The 21824-nt window shown below is 47.9% G+C and overlaps 1 protein-coding gene across 5 annotated transcripts in view; it reads right to left on the minus strand.

Annotated features, from left to right (window-relative positions):
• LOC119978064 (protein ELFN1-like) overlaps positions 1-21824 on the minus strand; it is a 427227-nt gene that overhangs the window by 66140 nt on the left and 339263 nt on the right. The gene's annotated exons all lie outside the window — the stretch shown is intronic.

Raw genomic sequence — 21824 nt, forward strand, 5'->3', positions numbered from 1 at the left:
GGAGAAGGCAGCAGCTGCGATGATGCAGGCTGGCAGCTGTGCCCCATGTGCAGGGGGCCGCTGCACACCCTGAAGACCCAGCTGCCCATCAGTCCAAGGAGGAAGCCAGAGGGGGAGGCCAGCGACTGCCCAAGGTGCACAGGTGTCTTTGGTCTTTCGATGAGATGACAGACAGCATGTGCCGCAGGAGACTTCATCTCAACAAAGAGATAGTGCGGCACCTGTGTCACGTCCTCACCTGTGTAACATTCTCGCAGACTTGACACCCCGTGGAGGAGGAGGCCACATGCTTCCAGTGGCCAGGAATGAACCTCTATGGAACCGGATCATTCCAGGGCACAAGCGACAGCCACAGGTGCATCCGAGAGGCCCGGGCATCGAACTACATCACCTTTGAACTGGACCAAGCTCCCAGGCTTGGTTATGCCTTTTATTAACAGAAATACTGACCCAGAGTTAATGTTAATAAATTATTTATAGCTTTAGCTACAAGTGTTCTTATAATATAAATCGGGCCATCCAACATGGTACCAGGGTTGGATGGTATTAACCACTGAGGAAAAAAACTATCATGCTTCCACGAGGTCCACAGAGATTTGAAGATTTTGCAGACTGACAGAATTAACAACATGGAGTCATTGAAGCCACCAATGAGTCTCAGATTTCATGGTAATATGGAGAGCAAATGGCAAGTGTATAAACAATAATTTAATCTGTTTCTTACTGCAGTACATTTTGGAAGTCAATCAGATTCACGTAAGGTAGTGATGCTCCTAACAGCGGCAGGGACCGAAGCAATTGCTGTGTTTAATACATTTAAGTTTGCAAACGATGAAAGTAGTAAAAATTTCAATAAAGTAATTCAAAGCTTTGATGCACATTGTACCCCCAGAAAGAATGAAATTTATGAACACTCTGGGCGTGATTCTCTAATGATGGGGCTATGTCCCAACGCTGGCTTGAAAACCGGTGGAAACCACTCTGGCATCAATGGCCCCCGAAAGTGAGGAATTCTCCCCTTCCTAGGGGGCTAGGTTGGTGCTGGACTGGTCCCCGCGGCTCCAGCCGGCACGGAACGGCCAGCGCAAGTTCGCGCATGTGCGCAACGGTGGTGTATTTCCGTGCACGCGGGAATGGCCGGTGTATTTCTGTGCATGCACAAGGGTTCCCTTCTTGCGCCGGCACCCGGGCAATTTGGAGGAGACCTACGGCGCGGAGTAAAGTAGGCCGCCCACCGATCGGTCGGCCCCGATCGTGGGCCAGGCTACCATGGGGCCCCCCCCCGGGGTCGGATCCTCCCCCGCCCCGCCCCCCCCCCCCTCCAGGACGGCCCCCGTACACTCACCTTCCAGGTCCTGCCGTGTGGGACCTGACTAACCCACGCCGGCTGGACTTAGCCAAACTCGTCGGCCACTCGGCCCATCGGGGCACGGAGAATCACCGGGGGGGGCGATGTCAACGGCCCCCGACCGGCGTGGCAGCGATCCCATGGGCGCCTGAAAATCGGCACTGGAGAATGGGGAAGGGGGTGGCGGGGAGTGATTCTCAGCCCCCCCCCCCCCCCCCCAGCGAATCTCCGACCTGACGCTGGGGATGGAGAATCGCGGCCTATGTGTTTAGATCACATTTACAGAAGACAGAAGAGTCCATCGATCATTTCATCAATGATTTAAGTTAAAAGCTAAAACCTGTAATATTTCTGTGGTGGAATCTTCCATGATTCGAGACCAGATTGTGTTTGATGTGAATGAAAGCAAGCTGAGGGAACAGGAGCCAAGGGAATCAGAGCTGACTTTGGAACAAACAGTTAAGATTTATCAGGCACATGAGTGAGCAGTGCAGCATTCTAAAATGTGTCTCAGTAATGGCGGCGTCTTCTTGGACGAAAGCACCCTGGTTGCTGCCCTTTTCCAAAAAGGTGGGAAACTTCCAAAAAAAGGTCCCTACAGCTCCTTGCCCACCAACAAACAGGTTAAAGGTCAAGACAAAGTATTTCTGTGTAAAAGATGTGGTCAAAGGCACAAATTAAGGCAAGTTCTGTTCCAGATGCAAAGAAAAAAATAACTTTGCTCAGAATTGTGACTAAGCTCAACCCCAGATCAGTCAGCACAATGGAAGACACAGTCTCCAGTGATGAAACATCATTGTTTGTTGGAATAATAACAGGGAAGAATCATTTTTTTGGAGACATCAAAAAATTCTTCAGCACTTAAAATACGAACTGATACTCCATTTAAAATAAATGCTGTTGATGAGGACAAATAGCTGCTACCACTTGAAGTGAACGGTACAGTGGTCCAATTGAAGTTAGACACTGGTGCCAAATCCAACTTAATCAGCATGACTGATTTAAAAAATCTAGAAATTAAGCCGATTAGAAGAAATCACAAAATATCTCTTGAGATTATAATGGTTCAAGCATTAAATGTCATGGTGCTTGTGACCTGAGTGTTGTGGTGAAGAACGCACTTTATTCCGTCCCATTCTGTATTGTATCCGAGGGCTTGGGTTCATTATTAGGTGATCAGTCCTGTGAAGAATTAGGTCTAGTGAAGTTGGTATAGAGCATCCACAAAGGATTATCAGCAAATTCAGCGATGTGTTCACAGGTTTTAGTACACCTACAAGATACAACTCAAAGAGGATGCAAAATCTATGATACATGCACCAAGAAGAGTACCTCCACCTCTTCAGGATAACCTCAAAAAGGATCTAGACAGAATGCCAAAATTAAAAGTAATCAGAAAGATAGAAGAACTTAACGATTGGGTAAACTCCGTGGTTGTGTAAAGAAAAAGAATGGCGATATTCACATATGCATGGATCCTAAAGATCTTAACGAGAATATCAAAAGAGATCATTGCCATATCAAAAGTGTGAGGAAATCACATCTGAGATGGCTGGTGCACAATATTCTATGAAACTTGATGCATCCCAAGGTTTCTGGCAACTAAAGCTAGAGGAACAAAGTACAAAATACTGCACTTTGGATACGCCATTGAATGGTACTGCTTTCTGAGAATGCCGTTTGGAAAAATTTTGGCACCGGAAATTTTTCACCATGCCATGGAGCACATATTTGAAGGCATCAAAGGTGTTCATGTGTACGTGGATGATATCGTTGTTTGAGGCACAACCATAGAAGAACACAATACGAGGTTGCTTAAAGTTCTAATAGCGTTGGGACTTCCGGTGGCGACCATGGTGTGAGTGGTCGCACATTTGGTAGCTCCCGCTCGTGGTGGACCTTTTGGACCTTTTCCTCTGATTTACGGTGGATTTGATTGACAAAACAAGGGACTGGTGAAGTAGAAAAGGAGGATTTCCCACCAGTGTATGGATTTGTGAACCAGAAGTGGTCTGAAAAGAAGGTGGGAGTGGAGCCTGCAACACAGGGGAATATGGCGGAAGGTCAGGGACCGATGCTGCCAGCCAAGTGGTCAACGGAGCAAATGGTGGCCTTTCTCCGTGAGAAATTTGCTCAGCATAGAAAATAATATCCGGATCCGATAAAGGCGGGGGGGGACTGAGTGTATGGAGCAGAGATTGGAAACCCAGGCCAGGCAATCCAGAAGGTGGAAGAGGCAGTGGCTGAGCACGACGATCAGCTAGCCGCAATGGCGGTGGATATGGGCTGTTGAAGGACCACCAGAAAAGGCTGGATAAAGTGGAAGATCTGGAGAACAGATCACATGGACAGAATCTGAGGATCATTGGTCTGCCGGAGGGCAGCGAGGGATTGGACGTAGGTGCACATGTGGCACATATGTTCAAGAAGCTGCTGGGGGAAGGTGTGTTTGCTCGACCTTTGGAGGTGGGCAGGGCGCACAGGGCGGAGGAAGCCGCTGAGGAACGAGCCGCGGAGGGCAATGGTGGTACGAATGCACCGGTTCCTAGACAAGGAAGAGATCTTGATGTGGGCCAGGCAGACGAGGAGCTGTTTATGGGAAGGCAACGAGCTGCATGTCTATCAGGACCTGGGTGCAGAACTGGCCAAAAGAAGGCCGAGTTTTAATAAAGGGAAATCCTCCTTCTTTAAGAAGAGGGTGAAGTTTGTCATGCTGTAGCCAGCACATTTCTGGGTCACTGAGGGTCAGGAACTTTACTTCGGAACGCCAGAAGTGCTGATGGCCTTTGTCAGGGACAGGGGACTTGCAGGTGATGGAGGACATTGAGCTCTGCTGTTAAACTTCTTTTTACTTTTGGTTCTGTATGTAATGTTTTGTACCAAGTTTGGGGCCATTGCTCAGTTTTGTTTGCGGGTTAAATTTGTTCTTAAGGGAAGGTGGTGGGTGGAATTTTCTTCTTTGTGTTTGTTGGGGGTTGCAGTGTTTGCATATGTATGTTCGAGCGGGGGGAAGGGGGATGAGTGGGGGGTAGGATGCTTGGCACCATGCGCGGGGGCGACCAGGCTAGCTGGGCGGGCTAGCTCACGGAAGCGCAGTGGGGGAGAGCAGGTGAGGCGGGGTTCTCCCCAACCAGGCTGATCACATGGAACGTGAGAGGGCTGAATGGGCCAGTCAAGAGGGCTCGCGTGTTCGCGCATCTGAAGAGTTTAAAGGCGGACGTGGAAATGCTGAAGTAGACACACCTGATGGTGGTGGATCAGACTAGGATGAGCAAGGGGTGGGTGGGGCAAGTATTTCATTCGGGGCTGGACTCTAAAACTAGGGGGTAACGATTTTGATTAATAAGCAGGTGTCATTTGAAGTGGGAAGCATAGTGGTAGACTAATTGGGTAGGTACATTATGATGAGTGGGAAGCTGGAAGGGATGGCGATGGTATTAGTGAATATTTATGCACCAAACTGGGATGACGCGGAATTTATGAGACGGGTGTTGGGGAAGATTCCGGAACTGGACTCGCATAGGCTGATACGGTTATGGATCCAATGCCTGGATCGGTCGAGTTCGAGGACAGGGAGGGTGCCAGCCACGGCGAAGGAGGTAAAGGGGTTAATGAAATAGATGGAAGGGGTGGATCCGTGAAGGTTTGGACGACCAAGATCGAAGGAGTTTTCTTTTTTCTCCCATGTACAAGTGTACTCCTGGGTCGACTTTTTCGTTTTGGATAGGGCTTTCCTGGTGGGGTGGTAGACGCCGAGTTCTCGGCGATTATAGTGTCGGACCATGCCCTACACTGGGTAGATTTACAGGTGGGGGGGGGGGGGGGGGCAGCACCCGCACTGGAGATTGGATGTAGGACTGTTAGCAGATGAGGAGGTGTGTGTGTGTGGGTGAAGGAGGCCATCGAGAACTATGTGGAGATAAATGGCACAGGGGAGGTTTTGGCAGCAATGGTATGGTAGACACTAAAGGCAGTAGTTAGGAGGGAATTGATTTTGGTATGGACTCATAGGGAAAAGATGGAATGGGTGGAAATGGACAGACTGTTTAAGGAAATTCTCCAGGTGGACAGGAAGTACTCGGAGGCCCTGGAGGTGGGGCTGTTGAAGGAACGGCAGAAGTTGCAGATGGAGTTTGGTCTGCTATCCACAGGGAAGACGGTGGGGCAGTTGAGGAAGGCCAGAGGGGCGGGGTGAAGGCCAGCAGGATATTAGCACATCAGCTCAGGAAACGGGAGGCAGCTATGGAGATAGGAAGAGTGAAGGATAGAGGGGGGAACATGATCTTGGACCTAGAAGACCCAGGTGGGGTGGAGGGGATGAGGCGATTTTTGGAGGGTTTGGAGTTTCCGAAGGTGGAGGAAGGGTCTGGGAGCCCTGATCGGGCTCGTTGCAGTAATGGAGGGATTGGAGGCCATGCAATCGGGCAAGGCCCCGGGGCCAGACGGATACCCAGTGGAATTTTATAAGAGGTTTTCTGGGGTGCTGGGGATGTTGCTGATGAGGGCATTTAACGAGCTAGGGAGCGAGGTTTTCTTCCCCAAACAATGTCACAGGCTTCGATCTCATTGATTCTGAAGTGGGAGAAGGACCCAGAACAATGCGGATCGTACAGGCCAATCACCCTACTGAATGTAGACGCCAAATTGCTGGCCAAGATTTTGGCCTTGAGAATAGAGGATTGTGTTCCAGGGGTGATAGGGGTGGACCAGATGCGATTTGTAAAAGGAAGGCAGTTAACGGTCAAAATTAGAAGGCTATTGAATGTCATCATGATGCTCTCCGAGGGTAGGGAGGTGGAGGTAGTGGCCGCTATGGAGGTGGAGAAAGCCTAGACCGGGTGGAGTGGAAGTATTTGGGGGAGGTCCAGACGCAGTTTGGGTTTGGGCCAGACTTTGTAGACTGGGTCCGGTTGCTGTACCAGGCACCGGTGGAAAGTGTACGGATGAATCGAGTGAGCTCGGAGTATTTTAGACTGTGCCGGGGGGGGATGAGGCAGGATGTCCACTATCCCCACTGTTGTTTGCCTTGGCTATAGAGCCATTGGCGATGGCACTGAGAGCATCAAAGGACTAGAAGGGGTTATTCTGAAGGGGAAGGAATGAAGCAGAGGGTCTTGTTATATGCGGACGACCTACTCCTGTATATTTCTGACCCATTAGGGGCTGATGGGAAAGATTATGCGGATCCTAGGGGAATTTGGCTGGTTCTCAGGGTATAAATTGAATATGGGTAAAAATAAGGTCTTGGTGATCCAGGCGAGGGGGCAGGAGAGGAGGCTGGGAGAGATGCCATTTAAAGTGGTGGGTGGGAGTTTTCGGTATTCAGGTGGCACAGGGGTGGGAGCATTTACATAACTTGAATCTGGCCCGGTTGGTTGAGCAAATGAAGGAGGACTTTCGGAGGTGGCACATGCTCCCGCTGTCACTGCCGGGGAGGGTACAGACCGTAAAGATGACGGTTCTTCCGGGATTTTTGTTTATTTTCTAGTGTCTCCCTATTTTTATCCCAAAAGCTTTTTTAAAGAGGGTCAATGCGTTGATCTCTCGGTTTGAATGGGTGGGTAAAACTCAGCGAGTAAGCAAGGTGCTTTCTGACCGGAGCCGAGTGGGGGGAGGGGGGGGGGGGGGGGGCGGGAGGGGGGGGAAGGGGAGGGGGGGGGGGGGGGGGGGGCGGGAGGGGGGGGAGGGGGGGGGGGGGGAGGGGGGCGGGAGGGGGGGAAGGGGGGGCCGAGGGGGAGGGGAGGGGGGGGGGGTTGGGTTGGGCTTACCGAACTTTGGGAATTATTTCTGGGCAGCAAATATAGCCATGATTAGGAAGTGGGTAGTGGGGGAGGGGTTGGTGTGGGAGCGGATGGAGGCGGCATCATGTGGGTGCACAAGTTTAGGGGCGCTGATAACGGCACCTCTGCCATTCTCGCTGGCCCGGTACTCCACGAGCCCAATGGTGGTGGCAGCTCTGAGGTGTGGGGACAGAGGAGGAAGCATATGGGAGTGGAGGGTGCATCGGTGTGGGCTCCAATTTGGGAGAACCACCAGTTTGTGCCAGGGAAGTTTGATGGAGGGTTTCAGAAGTGGCAAAGAGCAAGGATTGAGAGGCTGAGGGATCTGTTTATCGATAGGAGCTTTAGTTGTTTGGAGGATTTGGAGTTGGAGTTTGAACTGTCGGGATGGTGTGGGTTTCGTTATCTGCAGGTGGGGGACTTTGTACGAAGGCAGGTTTCGACCTTTCCACTTCTACCGCACCAGAGGATACAGGATAAGGTAGTTTCAAAACGGGAGTGGAAGAGGGGGAGGTCTCAGAAATCTATGAAGAGCTCATGGAGTGGGAGGGAAACCAGATAGGGGAGGTAAAGCGCAAGTGGGAAGATGAGCTAGGTAAGGAAATAGAGACAGATCTGTGGGAGGATGTTCTGAGTAGAGTCAACACGTCCTCATCATGTGCCAGGCTCAGCCTGATACAATTCAAGGAGGTCCACTGGGCACACATGATGGTGGCCCAGATGAGCAGGTTTTTTTTGGGTGGAGGGCAGGTGTGGGAGGTGTGCGGGAGGGCCCACAAACCACATCCACATGTTTTGGGCATGTCCGAAGCTTAGGGGATTCTGGGAGGGATTTGCCGATGTCATGTCCACAGTGCTAAAAACAAGAGTGGCACCAAGTCCAGAGGTGGCGATTTTTGGAGTGTTGGAAGACCCGGGAGTCCAGGGGGCGAGAGAGACTGACGTTTTGGCCTTTGCCTCCTTGGTAGCCCGGATACAGATCTTATTAGTGTGGAGGGACTCGGAGCTCCCGTAATCGGGGGTATGGGTTAGAGACATGGCTGGGTTTCTCAGGCTTGAGAAAATTAAGTTTGCCCTAAGAGGATCAATGTTAGGGTTCGTCCGGAGGTGGTAGCCATTTATTGACTTCTTTGGGGAAAACTAAACTGATAGCAGATACAATAGGGGGGGGGGGGGGGTTAGGGAACATGGGCGGGGGGGGGGGGGCACATTACAAGGTGGCATGCTCTCATCGCATGGCATTGAACCTGACAAGGACAAAATTCAATCAATTCTCAATTTGCCAAAGCCACACAACAAGAAAGCCATCTTAAGGGTGATGGGTATGATCAATTTTATAGGGAAATTAATTCCAAAGCTGTCAGCACAAACAACACATCTATGTGATCTCCTGCACAAGCCAACAGATTTCACTTGGACTGAGCTACATGAGCAAGAGTTAAAGAAGCTCAAGACTTAACTGACCACCATGCCAGTTCTCACATTTTTTGACCCATCTAAGCAGATCAAAGTGTCAACTAATGCAGCCAAAGGTGGTCTCGGAGCAGGTCTCCTGCAACTCGAGCATGACGATTGGAAACCAGTCACAGATGCATCACGATCCATGATGACAACAGAGCAGAGGTATGCTCACATCGAAAAAGAATGCCTGGGTTTAGTTGTCGGCTTGGAGAAATTCCACGACTACGTGTATGGGCTTCCATCTTTGACAGTTGAGACAGATCATCGTCCTTTGGTTAAGTAAGATCATCAAGAAAAATCTCAACCAAATGTCTCCGCGCATTCAGAGGTTGATGATGAAGTTAAAACGCTATGACTTCAATCTCATTGGGTTATGTTGACATCGAAAAGGAGGAGATATTGGGTCTTTTAAAATACATTAAAGTACATATGTCTCCTGGGCCGGATGGGATTTGCCCCAGAATACGGAGGGAAGCAAGGGAGGAAATTGCTGGGGCCTTAACTGCCATCTTTGTATCCTCATTGGCTACAGGTGAAATCACAGAGGACTGGAGAATAGCTAATGTGTTATCGCTGTTTAAGAAAGGTAGCAGGGGTAATCCAGGAAACTATACGCCAGTGAGCCTCATGTCGATAGCAGGTAAATTATTGGAGAGAATTCTCAGGGACAGGATTTATACCCATTTGGAAACAAGTGGACTCATTAGCTATAGACAGCATGGTTTTGTGCTTCACTAACTTGATCGAGTTTTTTGAGGATGTGACAAAGTTGATTGATGAAGAGACAGCGGTGGATGTTGTTTACATGGACTTCAGTAAAGCCTTTGACAAGGTGCCTCATCAAACTGGTACTAAACGTGAAGTTACATGGGCTCAGAGGTGAGGTGGAAAGATAGATACAGAATTGGCAAGGTCACAGAAGGCAAAGGGTAGCAGTAGGAGGGCGTTTTGCTGAATGGAAGATTGTGACTAGGGATGTTCCACAGGGATCTGTGTTGGGGCCTCTGTTGTTTGTAGTATACATAAACGATTTGGAGGAAAAGGTAGCTGGTCTGATTAGTAAGTTCGTGGATGACACCAAGGTTGGTGGAATGGCAGATAGTGTTGAGGATTGTCAGAGGATACAGCAGGACATAGATAGGTTGGTGACTTGGGCAGAGAAATGGCAAATGGAGTTTAATCCAGACAAATGTGAGGTAAGACATTTTGGTAGGTCTAACATAGAGGGGGAATATACCGTAAACGGCAAAACTCTTAGGAATATAGAAAGTCATATAGATCTGGGCGTGCAAGTCCACAGATCTTTGAAAGTGACAACACAAGTAAACAACGTGGTCAAGAAAGCATATGGAATGCTTGCCTTCATTGGATGGGGCATCAAGTATAAAAACTGGCAAATCACGCTACAGTTGTATAGAACCTTGGTAAGGCAGCACTTAGAATATTGCGCACAATTCTGATCGCCACGCTACCAGAAGGATATGGAGGCTTTGGAGAGGATGCAGAGGATGTTGCCTGGTCTGGAGGGTGTTAGCTATGCGGAGAGGCTGAATAGACTCGGACTGTTTTCATTAGAACGACGGAGGTTGAGGGGTGACCTGATAGATGTCTACAAGATTATGAGGGGCATAGATAGAGTGGATGGGCAGGCTCTCTTTCCCAGGGTAGAGGAGCCAGTCACTAGGGGGCATAGGTTTAAGGTCCGTAAGGTAAAGTTTATAGGAGGTGTGCAAGGCAAGTTGTTTACACAGAGAATGGCGAGTGCCTGGAACGTGTTGCCAATGGAGGTTGTGGAAGCAGATACATTAATGGCATTCAAAAGGCATCTCAACAAATACATGGATAGGATGGGTATAGAGGGATACCGCACCAGGAAGTGCTGAGGGTTTTGGCCAAGGGTGGTACCATGACTTGGCGGGATGAAGGGCCTGTTCCTGTTACTGTATTGTTCTTTGTTCATCTATACATTAGGCAAATATTTGTTTTTAGATGTATTATTGAGAGCGCTGGTACAAAATATTAGTAATGAAATTGCTGCAGATGTAGATCTGCATGTCGATCTTATTTCCACACTGCTAACAGTATCAGATACAGAACTACGTGAGATCCAAGAAGAGACCAGGAAGGATTAAACACTTCAAGAGATGATGTGGAACATCAAGTCACACTGGCTCAGAGGTCAATCTTTTCGGAAGGATATACTAAAGTAGATACATGAAGGACATCTTGGGATTGAGAAATGTAAATGGAGAGCTTTTGACTCTGTTTACTGGCCAGGGGTAAACCAGGATATTGACAGGATGGTCAGTTGTTGTGACACATATCAGACACATTGTTGCAAGCAAACAAGAGAACCTATAAAAATATCTGATTTACATACAGCACTATGGCAGAAAGTAGCTATGGATCTCTTTCATTAATTAATTATCATAGACTATTTTTCAAACTATCCCAAAATGGCTCTACTGTCAAGCATGACAGCAGGGGCTGTTTAGTACCGGGCTAAATTGCTGGCTTTGAAAGCAGACCAAGCAGGCCAGCAGCACGGTTCGATTCCCGTAGCAGCCTCCCCGAACAGGTGCCGGAATGTGGCGACTAGGGGCTTTTCACAGTAACTTCATTTGAAGCCTACTCGTGACAATAAGTGATTTTCATTTCATTTCATTTTCAAGTAGTGTATTACTGCATACCAAGTTAATTTTTCCTGGACACGGAATTACTCAAGTCGTCATGAGTGACAACGGTCCTTGTTTAGCTGTAGAGTGGCAACACTTCGCAGTCATGTATGATTTCAATCATGTCCCGTTGTGTCCGTTGGACCCTCAAGCCAATGGAAAAGACGACAAAGGTGTACATATTGTTCAGCAATTGTTGAAGTAAGTAATGGACATCCAATCTGATCCATATCTCGCACTATTGAGTTACAGAGCATCACCATTGTCACATGGTAGATCACCAGCAGAGTTACTCATGAATAGAAGTTTGCGTACCACAATTCCATACTTGGCAAAGAAGGAGGAGAATGCAGTGGTACTGCAGGAAATGCAAAACATTAATGCAAAACAAAAGCAGTTCAATGATAGAGGGCGAGATTCTCCGCAAATTCCTGCAGAATGTTTGAGGTGAGGGACGCCGTCAGTGTCCCTGCTGATTTCATCTGTGGGAAGTGCACCCACCTCCAGCTCCTCAAAAACCGTGTTAGGGACCTGGAGCTTGAGCTGGATGAACTTCGGATCATTCGGGAGGCAGAGGGGGTCATAGATAGGAGCTTCAGGGAAGTAGTTACACCAAAGACTGGAGATAGATGGGTAACTGTAAGAGGGACTGGGAAGAAGCAGTCAGTGCAGGGACCCCCTGCGGTCGTTCCCCTGAGTAACAAGTATACCGTTTTGGATACTTGTGGGGGGGACGACTTACCAGGGGTAAGCCATAGGGTACGGGCCTCTGGCACGGAGTCTGTCCCTGTTGCTCAGAAGGGAAGGGGGGAAAGGAGTAGAACATTAGTAATTGGGGACTCAATAGTCAGGGGCACAGATAGGAGATTTTGTGGGAGCGAGAGAGACTCACGTTTGGTATGTTGCCTCCCAGGTGCAAGGGTAAGTGATGTCTCGGATCGTGTTTTCCGGGTCCTTAAGGGGGAGGGGGAGCAGCCCCAAGTCGTAGTCCACATTGGCACTAACGACATAGGTAGGAAAGGGGACAAGGATGTCAGGCAGGCCTTTAGGGAGCTAGGATGGAAGCTCAGAGCGAGAACAAACAGAGTTGTTATCTCTGGGTTGTTGCCCGTGCCACGTGATAGTGAGAGGAGGAATAGGGAGAGAGAGCAATTAAACACGTGGCTACAGGGATGGTGCAGGCGGGAGGGATTCAGATTTCTGGATAACTGGGGCTCTTTCTGGGGAAGGTGGGACCTCTATAGACAGGATGGTCTACATCTGAACCTGAGGGGCACCAATATCCTGGGGGGGAGATTTGTTAGTGCTCTTTGGGGGGGGGGTTTAAACTAATTCAGCAGGGGCATGGGAACCTGGATTGTAGTTTTGGGGTACGGGAGATTGAGAGTATAGAGGTCAGGAGCACAGATTTGACTTCGCAGGAGGGTGCCAGTGTTCAGGTAGGTGGTTTGAAGTGTGTCTACTTCAATGCCAGGAGTATACGAAATAAGGTAGGGGAACTGGCAGCATGGGTTGGTACCTGGGACTTCGACGTTGTGGCCATTTCAGAGACATGGATAGAGCAGGGACAGGAATGGTTGTTGCAGGTTCCGGGGTTTAGGTGTTTTAGTAAGCTCAGAGAAGGGGGCAAAAGAGGGGGAGGTGTGGCGCTGCTAGTCAAGGACAGTATTACGGTGGTGGAAAGGATGCTAGATGGGGACTCTTCTTTTGAGGTAGTATGGGCTGAGGTTAGAAACAGGAAAGAAGAGGTCACCCTGTTGGGAGTTTTCTATAGGCCACCTAATAGTTCTAGGGATGTAGAGGAAAGGATGGCGAAGATGATTCTGGAAAAGAGCGAAAGTAACAGGGTAGTTGTTATGGGAGACTTTAACTTTCCAAATATTGACTGGAAAAGATATAGTTTGAGTACATTAGATGGGTCGTTCTTTGTACAATGTGTGCAGGAGGGTTTCCTGACACAATATGTTGACAGGCCAACAAGAGGCGAGGCCAGATTGGATTTGGTTTTGGGTAATGAACCAGGCCAGGTGTTAGATCTGGAGGTAGGTGAGCACTTTGGAAACAGTGACCACAATTCGGTGACCTTTACGTTAGTGATGGAAAGGGATAAGTATACCCCGCAGGGCAAGAGTTATAGCTGGGGGAAGGGCAATTATGATGCCATTAGACATGACTTAGGATGTGTTGGTTGGAGAAGTAGGCTGCAAGGGTTGGGCACACTGGATATGTGGAGGTTGTTCAAGGAACAGCTATTGCATGTTCTTGATAAGTACGTACCAGTCAGGCAGGGAGGAAGGGGTCGAGCGAGGGAACCGTGGTTTACCAAAGAAGTGGAATCTCTTGTTAAGAGGAAGAAAGAGGCCTATGTGAAGATGAGGCATGAAGTTTCAGTTGGGGTGCTTGATAGTTACAAGGAAGCGAGGAAGGATCTAAAGAGAGAGCTGAGACGAGCAATGAGGGGACATGAGAAGTCTTTGGCAGGTAGGATCAAGGAAAACCCAAAAGCTTTCTACAGATATGTCAGGAATAAAAGAATGACTAGGGTAAGAGTAGGGCCAGTCAAGGACAGTGGTGGGAAGTTGTGTGTGGAGGCTGAGGAGATAAGCGAGATACTAAATGAATACTTTTCGTCAGTATTCACTCAAGAAAAAGATAATATTGTGGAGGAGAATGCTGAGACCCAGGCTATTAGAATAGATGGCATTGAGGTGCGTAGGGAAGAAGTGTTGGCAATTCTGGACAAGGTGAAAATAGATAAGTCCCCGGGGCCTGATGGGATTTATCCTAGGATTCTCTGGGAAGCCAGGGAAGAGATTGCTGAGCCTTTGGCTTTGATTTTTAGGTCATCATTGGCTACAGGAATAATGCCAGAGGACTGGAGGATAGCAAATGTGGTCCCTTTGTTCAAGAAGGGGAGTAGAGATAACCCCGGTAACTATAGGCCGGTGAGCCTAACTTCTGTGGTGGGTAAGGTCTTGGAGAGGATTATAAAAGATACGATTTATAATCATCTAGATAGGAATAATATGATTAGGGATAGTCAGCATGGTTTTGTGAAGGGTAGGTCATGCCTCACAAACCTTATCGAGTTCTTTGAGAAGGTGACTGAACAGGTAGACGAGGGTAGAGCAGTTGATGTGGTGTATATGGATTTCAGTAAAGCGTTTGATAAGGTTCCCCACGGTCGGCTATTGCAGAAAATACGGAGGCTGGGGATTGAGGGTGATTTAGAGATGTGGATCAGAAATTGGCTAGTTGAAAGAAGACAGAGAGTGGTAGTTGATGGGAAATGTTCAGAATGGAGTTCAGTTACGAGTGGCGAACCACAAGGATCTGTTCTGGGGCCGTTGCTGTTTGTCATTTTTATAAATGACCTAGAGGAGGGTGCAGAAGGATGGGTGAGTAAATTTGCAGACGACACTAAAGTCGGTGGAGTTGTAGACAGTGTGGAAGGATGTTGCAGGTTACAGAGGGACATAGATAAGCTGCAGAGCTGGGCTGAGAGGTGGCAAATGGAGTTTAATGTGGAGAAGTGTGAGGTGATTCACTTTGGAAAGAATAACAGGAATGCGGAATATTTGGCTAATGGTAAAATTCTTGGTAGTGTGGATGAGCAGAGGGATCTCGGTGTCCATGTACATAGATCCCTGAAAGTTGCCACCCAGGTTGATAGGGTTGTGAAGAAGGCCTATGGTGTGTTGGCCTTTATTGGTAGAGGGATTGAGTTCCGGAGCCATGAGGTCATGTTGCAGTTGTACAAAACTAGTACGGCCGCATTTGGAGTATTGCGTACAGTTCTGGTCGCCTCATTATAGGAAGGACGTGGAAGCTTTGGAACGGGTGCAGAGGAGATTTACCAGGATGTTGCCTGGTATGGAGGGAAAATCTTATGAGGAAAGGCTGATGGACTTGAGGTTGTTTTCGTTAGAGAGAAGAAGGTTAAGAGGTGACTTAATAGAGGCATACAAAATGATCAGAGGGTTAGATAGGGTGGACAGCGAGAGCCTTCTCCCGCGGATGGAGGTGGCTAGCACGAGGGGACATAGCCTTAAATTGAGGGGTAATAGATATAGGACAGAGGTCAGAGGTGGGTTTTTTACGCAAAGAGTGGTGAGGCCGTGGAATGCCCTACCTGCAACAGTAGTGAACTCGCCAACATTGAGGGCATTTAAAAATTTATTGGATAAGCATATGGATGATAAGGGCATAGTGTAGGTTAGATGGCCTTTAGTTTTTTTCCATGTCGGTGCAACATCGAGGGCCGAAGGGCCTGTACTGCGCTGTATCGTTCTATGTTCTATGTAAATGCGGAGAGTCGTAAAGGCTGCCGTGAAACTGGCCGTGTTTCACGGCAGCCTTCACGCCCGTTCCCGGGACCCGATTATCAACCCCCATTCGGGGCTAGGAACGGGACCCCAGGAATCACGGCGTCGCGCCAAGATGACGCGCGTCTGGCGTCTGTATGACGTCAACCGCGCATGCGCAGGTTGGAGCTGGCTCCAACCCGTGCATGCGCGGGTGACGTCATCACCACATTTCTCCACCGCCGCCCGACAAGATATGGCGGCTTGATCTTGTCGGGCGGCGGAGGGGAAATAGTGCGTCCCTTTTGGACGCAAGCCCGACGATCGGTGGGCACCGATCGTGGGCCTGTCCCCTCCCGAGCACAACGGTGGTGCTCCCGCCCCAAACGGGCCACTGGATGCCCCAAACGTGCATCCAGCGCCCGTTTTTACGACGGCAGCAAGCAGGTGTGTTTGCTGCCGTGAAAAAACGGGCGTAAAGGCCCGGCCGCTCGGCCCATCGGCCGCGGAGAATCGGCGCTCGCCGTAAAAAAACGGCAAGCAGCGATTGGTGACGTGAGTCGGGCGAGGGGGGTGGGGGGGAGAATAGCGGGAGGGCGCAAAAAATGTCGGGAGGCCCTCCCGCTATTCTCCCAACCGGCGTGGGCAGCGGAGAATCGCGCCCAGAGTGTCTGGAACTTTGCCACCTCTGAGCAGTGATGACATTGTGACAATAGAAGATTCAGACAATTGGTCGAGAAAAGCCATTGTTCTTGAAGAAGTAGCACCACAGTCCTACACCGTACAGACAGAGGATGGGTTGGTTTTGAAAATAAATCGTCACGCACTCTTGAAAACCAGAGAAGACTTTCATAATGTGATGGATGACGAATCGACGTCAGAATCATCGTCAGCTAACTTCCGGTGACAGCGGGCGGGAGGCAGCCGCACGTGGGAGGGCTCTCATTCAGGAACGGCATTGTCGGGGGGTAACGGCCGGTCCAAGGGCAGCGGAGGCAGCAAAAGTTGGGAGACAGCACAGCGAGGGGAAATGTCAAAGATCAACAAAAAACGGCCATGAATAAAGCGGCTGAAAGTCCGTCAGGGAGTGGAAAGTTCACGACGGGGTCAATAAAGAAAATGGAGGCTGGAGCATCAGGGGAGGCCGCATTGCTTACAGCTGAAGAAATAACTAAGGTGATGGCCGTGGAAGTCAAAAGGCAGTTTACAAAACACATGGAAGCAATGGGGAAGGAGATGGGGGCGGTTTTGAAAGTGCTGGTGGAGGAGGCGATTACCCCGGTGAGGACGGCGGTGGCGAGCGCAGTGGTGGAGGTGCGGGAGCAAAGCGAGGCGCTGAAGGAAGTGGAAGAGACATTACTGCAGCACAGTGATCAACTTACCTCGATGGGGAAGGAGATGCGGAAGGTGATGGAGATCAACAAGGATCTGCGAGGCAAAATGGAAGACCTGGAAAACAGATCCAGGCGACAGAATTTGTGGATTGTTGGGCTGCCCGAAGGAGTGGAAGGACCGAGGCCGACTGAGTATGTCACTACGATATTGGCGAAACTACTGGGTGAAGGGGAGGATCCCTCCCGATATGAGCTGGATCGGGCTCATCAGTCGTGGAGGCCTGTACCAAAGGCGAGTGAGCCACCAAGAGTAGTGACTCTGTGTACTTCCGTAGGTGCAGTGTAAAGGAGGAGGTCCTGTGCTGGGCCAAGCAGAAGCGGGTGGTGCAGTGGGCTGGAGCTGCTATACGTATATACCGGGACTTTACGGTGAAGCTGGCGAGGAGGTGGGCTGCCTTCAACCGGGTGAAGAGGGCACTGTACATTAGCAAGGTGCAGTGCGGCATTGTATATCCAGCGAAGCTGAGGGTGACTTACAAGTTCAGGGACTTTTATTTTGGGACGGCGGAAGCAGCAGAAGAGTTTGGGAAGGCAGAAGGACTGTGGCAGAATTGAGAAATGGTCATGTACCGATATAGCCTCATGATTTTTTCTTTTTTTGTTGTTTCACTGCGTGCTGGTGTTTGGGCTATAGGAGCCAACGTTGTATATATTTGGACAAGGGAAGAAACGGGGCTCTCAGTCGTAATGAGGGTTCTTTGGGGTGTGGGTGTGTATGCGGGGTTTGTGTGCTAAAGGGGACTTCTGGGTTTTTCCTGGGGCCAGGCAAGGGGGAAAGAGACCCGGGCAGGGACCTCCACGCTGGCCAGTTTAAGCCGGCCAGGGAACGGGGATGAGGTGGGGGGGGAGGGGCTGCGGCCATCGGAGCCTGGCATAACAGGATCTGAGGGGTCTAGCCGGGATGGAAAGTTGGGGGAAGGAACCGAGGTTGGGGGGAGGATCTTTACAAGAGGAAGTGGAGGGGAGGAGTTGGGGAGGGGGGGGTTTTACAACTCTTGGGTGTCATTCACTGTACTCTTTTGGAGGTTGGATGGCATTGAGTGTGTCCGGCGGAGGGGGGGCGGGGGGGGGGGCTCTATAGGTTAATGGTGACCATGGCCGATTCCGGACTCCTTTCTCTTTTTCGCCTTTGTTTTTTCCATCGTGGGAGGGTTTGTTTTATTTGATGCATATATTGACAGGTGCGCCGTTGGTTGGGGTGGTGGGAGGATGGGATCGTTGTTGATGTTAAGGGTATTGACTTTGTATCTGTTACCATTTACTGTTTGTTGGTGGGGTGTAAATGTTGAAGGAAAATGTGAAAATGGAGAATAAAACATTTTTAAAAAAGAATCATCGTCAGCTGCAGTGTGAGATAGTTCAGCAGTTCCTGAGCATGAGAATGCCATGGAGAACATTGAATCTACAAGTTCTGAGCAGAAAGGTCAAACCTTGAGAAGATCAATCAGAGTTAGAAGAAAACCTGATCAACTCAATTTGTAGATTTAGACTATGTATGCATAATGTGCTTGCTGTTCTATATTTGTTAAAGCAGTTTTTGAAAAATATTAATACTGTTGGACTCACAGGCTAATGATATCACATGTAAATATACTGATGATAATGTATTAATTTATTCCTTTAAAGGAAAGGGCATGTAGTGATATTATGGTTGTGTTGTAATTCTCATTAGTATATAAGTGAATGTTAGAGTCAGGTGACCTCAGACTGACTGAAAGCTGGAAGAGCGAGTTTGCTTGTGTATGTTAATACTATTATTAATCTGTTGTTTTATACACAGTTGACCCACAGTTAATGTTAATAAATTGTTTATAGCTTTAGCTACAAGTGTTCTTGTAATATAAATCAGGCCATCCGACAAGAACATTACACTATGCTGATGTTTATGCTTCACATGGGCCTCCTTCCAACCCTTCTTCATTAACCCCCATTTTCTATTTTCTACTCTTTATTTCCTATCTAGCTCCCCTCACCCCCTAAATGCATCTACGGTATTTTCCTAAATTCCCCTTTTGGTGGTGCACCCCACATTCTCATCACTCCTGTATTCCTTATTGGATTTTATTACCGTTACTCATGGCTTCTAGTTCTGGTCTCCTCTGCAAGTAGAAACATTTTCTTTCCATCAAACCTGTCAAATCCTTTCATAATTTTAAAGACCTTTATCAAGTCGTCCCTCAGCCTTCTCTTTTTCTAAAGAAAAAGTCTGGCTGGTCTGTACTTGATACATTGCTTCTAGATACGATGAACAATTTAATCCCTGAATATTGACATTGAAACCCATTTGAACTTTGTTGTCCTGGTTTATGATACCATCAGTACGCAGAGATTCAATTATAGTCATTTATATTATGACTATCAAGTAACCTATATTTGTAATAGAAGTAGATTCTATTTTGACTTAGACAATTAATTTGAAAGAGTCTGATAACTGAAGATTTTAAATAGTAGGGAAATCTCTGGCCGAGTGCTCCTCAATTTACCTACTCTATAACAAAAGGCATATGTGTGGCAGAGTTCTTTGGGTCTAGAAGTAATATAATAGTCATAAAGTCCATGCTGTCACTAACAGCTGGCCATCCTAATATTACTAAAATAGTGTTGGGCTGAAAAGAGGTCATTTTGTTTTTCATTATCTTTTGTCTTGTAAAATTTTGCAGCATAAATTTGGAAAAGCCCACTTCATTAATGAGTGTACAGATTTATAGCTGGCCCATGGGTGTACTCACTATTTATGTAGGAGTTTGCGACCTTTGCAGCAATGGGCCATTGGGTGAATAATGGAGAAACATAAAGAAGGGAAGAGAGAGACAGACTAGATAGCAGGTTGCTTTACATTTGGCTACATGTTGAATTGCAGATAGGGTCAGTGGACATTATGGTTGACTCTTGCTGGAAAAGTAATGATGCACGCCATTACTAATGTGAAAATCAGCCATCAAATTCAGGCAATTGAAAAGATACAATATGAATTATTAATGTCAAAGATTTTCTGGTCAATTCATGCAGTTCCCTTCACAAAATATGTTTTTAACAAGGTGATAATTGTTAATGCACTGCCAATCAAACCCTCTGGTACAAAGTTTGAACAATTTAAACTGGATTTTCTTTCCTTCAGCTAGTAAATTGTGCTTAAACGTTTTAAAAACATCAAATTTAAAATTTACCTTCCTTTTCATTACTTCTTTTTCTGTCTCTTTATTTCTCTCTTAATCTAACCTTTCTTTCCTTCTCTTTACTTCTCTTTCTGTACCAGATTTAACTCACGGTTGGTGGCACGGTGGCACAGTGGTTAGCACTGCTGCCCCACAGCGCCAGGGACCCAGGTTCAATTCCGACCTCAGTGATTGTCTATGTGGAGTTTGCACTTTCTTCCTGTGTCTGAATGGGTTTCCTCCGGATGCTCCGGTTTCCGCCCACTGTCCAATGATGTGCTGGTTAGGTAGACTGGCCATGATCAATTGTCCCTTAGTGTCCAAAGGTTATGTTAGGTGGGGTTACGGGGATAGGATGGGGACCTGACCCTAGATGGGGTGCCCTTTCAGAGGGTCGGTGCAGACGGAATGGGCCGAATAGGCTCCTTCTGCACTGCAGTGTAGTGATTCTTCGATTCTAATTCAAATTCCCTTTTATTTCCTTCTCCCTCATACCTTGGTTTCTTTCTCAATATTGAGTATCTAGTGCCTCATTGCTTCTCACCAACACACCAGATCTTGACTTTTTACAATAGTCTAAAACAGGTCACCTATTTTAAATCTCTCCTAATTTTTATTTCCATTAAAATTGTCCATTTTATACTCATGCACAAAGACAAAATCTACCCCACACCAAAGATTACTGCACAAGAAAAGAGCCCATGGTGTAGGGGTAATTTGGATAAAGGTTTGGCTAGCTAACAGGAAGCAGAGTATGGATAATTGAATCATTTTCAGGCTAGTAAGTTGCAAATAGTGGAATGGCACGGGGGTCATTGCTGGGTCCTCAACCCGGGGTGGCATGGTGGCACAGTGGTTAGCACTGCTGTCTCACAGCACCCGACACCAGGTTTGATCCCGACTTTGGATGACTGTCTGTGTGGAGTTTGCATATTCTCCCGATGTCTTTGTGGGTTTCCTCCAGCTTCTCCAGTTTCCTCCAAAGATGTGCAGGTTAGGTGGGGTTACAGGGTTACGGCAATACAGGGTGGGGAGTAGGTTGGTGTAGATTCGATGGACTGAATGGCCTCCTTCTGCACTGTAGGGGTTCTGTGGATTCCATTTGCAATTTATGTTATTGACTTGGATGAAAGGACAGAATATATTGCAACTAATATCACCAATGACACCAAGACAGTAGTAAATCAATTGTCAAGAGGAAGTAAAGATCCTACAAAGTGATATAGATAGGTTAAAGTGGGTGGGCAAAAATTTTGCAGTTGGCATATAACGTGGGAAAATGTGAACTTGTCCACTCTGACAGGAAGAAAAGAAAAGCAGCTTATTATTTAAATGGAGACAGATTGCAGAACAGATCTGGGTGTTCTGGTACATGAATCATAAAAGGTTAGTATACAGGTACCGCAAGTGTTAGGAAGGCAAATTGGTGTTTATTAAAATGGGAATAGAATATAAAAGTAGTGAAGCTTTACTACAAGACATTGATTCGATCACATCTGGGGTGCTTTTTACAGTTTTGGTCTCCTTATTTGAAAGAGAATATAATTGGGTTAGAAGCAGTTCAGAAAAGGTCCACTCAACTCATTTCTGGAATGAAGGGTTTATCTGATTGTCATGGGAGTGCCCCTTTAAGAAATGTTTTTGTCTTATCACATGGCCTCAATGATGTCACTGGGTGGGCGGAGCTGGGCTTTGGGTCTGGGTTTT

Source organism: Scyliorhinus canicula, chromosome 15, assembly GCF_902713615.1.
Source record: "Scyliorhinus canicula chromosome 15, sScyCan1.1, whole genome shotgun sequence".
NCBI classification, from domain to species: Eukaryota; Metazoa; Chordata; class Chondrichthyes; order Carcharhiniformes; family Scyliorhinidae; genus Scyliorhinus; species Scyliorhinus canicula.